This window comes from Pinus tabuliformis, chromosome 3_2 (assembly GCF_031772625.1).
Source record: "Pinus tabuliformis cultivar Carrire ecotype Pingquan chromosome 3_2, CPIR1, whole genome shotgun sequence".
Lineage (NCBI taxonomy): Eukaryota > Viridiplantae > Streptophyta > Pinopsida > Pinales > Pinaceae > Pinus > Pinus tabuliformis.
This window is the reverse complement of record NC_142302.1, coordinates 226,158,232-226,163,526: the sequence shown is the minus strand read 5'-3', so window position 1 is coordinate 226,163,526 and position 5,295 is coordinate 226,158,232.

Sequence of the window (5,295 nt, the reverse complement as noted above, 5' to 3'; positions counted from 1 at the left end):
AAACTTTTGCACTTAATTCTCATGTCAATATTAGATAAGACAAGATCAAAAGTAGGCTTGAAATGGACAACAAAACATTGGGGATAATAAAATTTGGAATCTGCCAACCACATAAAAGAATGATGAATCGTGGCTTTCAAAAGTCAAACCATCAATGAAGACAAGTCATCATAGTAAAGTGATTTAGGTTTTTGGCAAGAGAAAATTCTACAACCTCATATCAATGGAAACCTCCAACTAATTGCCACTTAAGATTGTTCTTGAACAATCATCTGCCACTCACCACAACTCTGAAACAACTCCACCATGTTTGTCTTTGTCCATGATATCACAATCTATACCTTCTTAGGTTTTTGGCAAAAGAAAATTCTAGAACCTCATATCAATGAAAACCTCCAACTAATTGCCACTTAAGATTGTTCTTGAGCAATCATCTGCCACCCACCACAACTCTGAAACCACTCCACCATTGTTTGTATGTCCATGATATCACAATTTATACCTTCCACAAATAGGAAATATTAAATATAAACATACCGAGAAAAGCAATCTAACTCCAAAAAACAAGAAAGATCGAAAATGAAGGAACTATTAAATATAAACATGCTTGGAAAAGCAATCTAACTCCATAAAATAAAATAAAAACAAGCAAGACAAAAAATGCAGGTACTACTAAATATAAGTATGCCTGTAAAAGCAGTCTAACTCCAAAAAAAGCAAAAAAGCAAGAAAGATTGAAAATGAAGGGTAGCTTATGTGACATTGTTGCCAAATATAGTCTAAAATTATACACTTGCCAAATAGAAACATATCACATGTGGACAGAAGTAATTTCATTGATTTTCATGTAACACTGTTGCCAAATATAGTCTTAAATTAGACACTTACCAAATAGGAACATGTGACACATCTCACATGTGAACAAAAGTAATTTGATTTTTGTTTTCTACAAGGATTCCAACTACGTGCTCAAAAAGGACATGCAAACCCTAAAAAGAATGTTGCTAAAAATAGCAGTGTCATGAAATTATTTTTCATATCACCAGAAGCGAGCTCATCAACATTGTGAGCTTGCATGGATCAAGAGTCTATAAAAAAATTTGACAGGCAGACCCTAGATCACCTCCGATGCACAAGCAAATCTAGGGTTTAACAAGCCTACAATAAAACCAGTGGCTAACTGAATGTATGTACTTAAATTCTAATTACTGTGCCAAGAAGGCAATTTAGCACAAAACAAGACACATTAAATTCCTATATAAGATAAGAAATAACATCATGATAAAAAATTTGGCTAAAATCTTGCAACTAAAATAGTAAGTCAAAAGATCTCCACCCAATAGAATCATTATTAAATGTTCTATAACATGTTCATGTTCATACAACTTCTAGAGTGGAATTAAGTTCTAGTAAGATTGTGAATCTTCAAGAACTTTTGGTTGGAAAAGAAACCAAAAAATAATTTATAATGTGTGAATAACCTACTACAATAGATCAGCTCCAAAGGTAATCATAGTTTTTAGAAAACAATTATATAAGAACATAAACAATGACTAGTACAAGTTATCATTGTCAAACGGGGTATTCTTACTACCTTTCAATAGTTATTTTGGCCCTAACACCACACTAATAGCTTAATAATTGCACAATCCATTTCATTTTGGAAGCAATTTGACATTATAAACTAGTGTATCATTTAATAAAGTGATTTAAGTCGATGTTTCTTAAATTTGAATGTATGTGTTCAAACCTTGTTTTTATAAATTAGATAATTTTTATTTCATTTTTTAAATTACACCTAATTGGTCTAATTGACCACTTTTTCCAACGTATAACAAATTAGGAGACATAGGAGACTAGGAAAAAGTCATAGTGAAAACAAAGGATGGACATCACATAAGTGGATATTTTATTCATGTTCCCATGTCTACCCATCAATATAAACCCTAATCGTATTTGGGAGATTTCGAGATTTCCAAGTATCCTTTGTTTCCTTGAAGTTTCCTTGAGCATCAAGATCATCGATGAACTCCATAAGTGTTTTGAAGAGATTCTTTAATTCTATGAAAATGTGCTTCAACAATGAATTCCATAAGTGTTTTGAAGAGATTCTTTACTTCTATGAAAATGTTCTTCACCGATGAACTCCGTAAGTGTTTTGAAGAGATTTTTTAATTCTATGAAAATGTGCTTAAGTGAAAAAGTAATTGGTGTAGATTGAAATGCCTATGAATATCAAGTCATTTTCTCTCCACTCCACATCTCCATGTTGCTTTAGCATGGAAAGGAAATGCCTATCGATATAGAGTGAAATGCCTATGGGTATTAAGCCATTTTCTCTCCACTCCACATCTTCACGTTGCTTTAGTATGCGGATGAAAAAATATTTTGTTTTGTAATGTTCTCAGTTGAATTAATTTTGCTAAGATGAATTCTTATTTTTGCAATTGGGTGTTGGAAAATATTTTGGCATGTAAACTTAGGAAAAGTGGGTGGAGGGAGTCCCCACTTAATTTTTGGAGAGATGGAGGCCACCAAAATTAGAGAAAACGAAAGATTAAATTGATAGTGGAATAAGGGGTCCACATAAAGTACGCACTTGGGGAACAAGGAATTCGATGAATTTCTATTTTTGCAATTGGGTGTTGGAAAATATTTTGGCATGTAAACTTCGTAAAAGTGGGTGGAAGAAGTCCCCACTTAATTGTTGGAGAGATGGAGGCCACCAAAATTAGAGAAAATGGAAGATTAAATTGATAGTGGAATAAGGGGCCCACATAAAGTACGCACTTGGGGAACAAGGAATTCGAATTCCTTCAGGCAAATCGAATTGGTGGGGGGACCCACAAGGAATGCATGGCCAACAATTATAAAAGGGAATGAGGGAGATTTAGGGGTCTTTTGTCTATTTGAAAATCGAATTTGCCTTAGTTGTTCAGTGGAGCCAATATTGTGTTGTTTAGCACACGTGTGTCTCCGAGCCGAAATCTCAACCCTTGCTTCAGTGGACTTCGAGTGCTAGCCCTAGGAGGGAGTTTTATTTCGTTCCACATCGTACCAGCAGCAGTGAGTCGAGTTAAAACAACAGTAAGTCGAGTTACAACAACAGGAGAAGTAACAGCAAGGAGGCCAAGTTACAGCCACAGGGAAAGGAGCAATAGGAGGGCCGAGTTAAGGCAACAAGAAAGTAGTAGGAGGGCCAAGTTACAACAGCAGGAAAATAGCAACAAGGAGGTTGAGTTCCAACAGCAGGGAGAGTAGCAGTTGCACAGAGCAGGGAGAGTAACAACAACGCATAGCAAGGAGAGTAACAGCAGTGCAGGGACTGCGCAGTCACTTGAGTGAGATTTGTTGGGGCAACATTATCCCGGGGATTGAGTTGGGGAGCTGGGAGATCATTTGGAGGGCCATTTGAGGAGGATTGTTGGAGTTGGGAGTGCATAGATTGACAGGATCAGTTACAGCTCAGCAACAGAATTCGTATTTGGAGGAGGGCCAAGCTGTGAAGGGTCAAATTTTGAAGGTTGGAACCAAAGGAAACCCTTTCTGGGTTTTCTAGCTTTCGGGCAATGATCACAATACCAAATTCTTAGAATTTTATGGGCACTCTAGAGAGGGAAAATCAGGGTCAAGGTCCAACAGCAACGCAATTTTCTCGAGGAACTGGATATTGCAATTGTTGGGCTTACTTGTACTCATCACCTAGTGCTTGTATCTTGCCTTATGCAAGCCCAGGTGCACTTACTCCAACACTTTGTACCACAAGCTAGTATTATTAATCAAATCTTGGCCAGTTTGGGATTTGCAGGAATTTCTGGTTTATGTTATGCATTCCTGAAAATTTTTGTGTTGCTATCTTGCATGTCTTTGTTATCATTGTAAAATTTTCCATTAGGAATATTACAGTGGTATCAGAGCATGATCTTGGCCAGTTGTGGGGTTTCCAACAAGATTATGGAAGACTTGGGTGTGTATGCATTGTGATGGGTGAACCATAAACAAACCCATGGCCGAAGGGAGAGTGAATAACATTGAGGGAAAAATGACCCTCACCCACTTTGATGGCTCACCTAGGATTTATGTCAGAAAACGGGTACAATAACTGGACACATATTTCCAAGTAAACCCCATGAGGGAGGCAGACACTATTAGACATGCCACTTTGCACTTGGATGGAGATGCTATGGAGTGGTGGTACCAAGGGTTGATCCCTTTGGGTCATGCACGTATCACATCCTACACAAAGTTCACACAGAGGCTCATGGAGAGATTTGACCGAAAGGACACTAGACCCCCTCAAAGGGAGTGGGCAGGATGAGGACAGTTAGAGGGTGAGTGCAGGGGGCATTTCTGTTGGTGGAGACCGAGATTTAGATGTTAGGATCTTGAGGAGGAGGTTGATCAGGAGGACATGCAGGATGGTGAGGGGCACATCGATATACCCGGTGTGGCGCAAGAGTCACCATTGTTGGAGGCCTCTTTGATTGCTCTAGCAGACACCTTAGTTGAGGGAGTGAGCATATACTCAAAGGGCCATATATTGATGAGATGCCAACAGTTGATCAGGTACCCAGTGCTATGACCCAGTTTCTAGGTGATGGTCACCCACAGAAACAGGTTGATAAGGTCCCTGGAGGCATACTTGTCATTGAGGAGGTACCAGAAGAGACGAAGGGGTCCAGAGCGGTGACCAAGTTTATAGAGGTTAGCTGCCCTCCACAGTTTCATCAGTTCCGAGCTAGCCTTCTAGCGTTGAGAAAGAAGGCCACGACAGGGCGAGAGGCCATTCTTCAACAGAACGAGGAGTTGGAGGGCATGAGAGCGGTTCGTGCTAAGTCAGCGGCCAAACAAACTTGCGTTGGGGGAACAACAGGGTTCCCTAATCGTTCAGTTGGAGTGATGGGGCACCCCTACTCAGACATGCATAGATGAGGCCAATAGCACTAGCAAGTTACAACTATGGTGTTGCTCATATATGCTAATTTAGCATCTTGTGCCCATCATTGTAAATTGAATAGAGCAGTCATCAAATAATTGTACCCTTATGTACACACATTTTATACTTGTAGATCTGACGTTTAGAATATATTCCCATGGAAATTAAGTAGTTTCTAATGTTGCGTATGAATGCTAATTTAACATAATAGTGAGTAGAATTTGTTGAGCAAGATGATTGGACGATTGGATGCTTGAATTAGACAAACAAGGATCCTTGCTATGAGAAGTGCTTGACATTTGGAACCCATGCTTGGAGAGTGCAACACTTGAGGATTGATCTCTTGACAATTGTACACC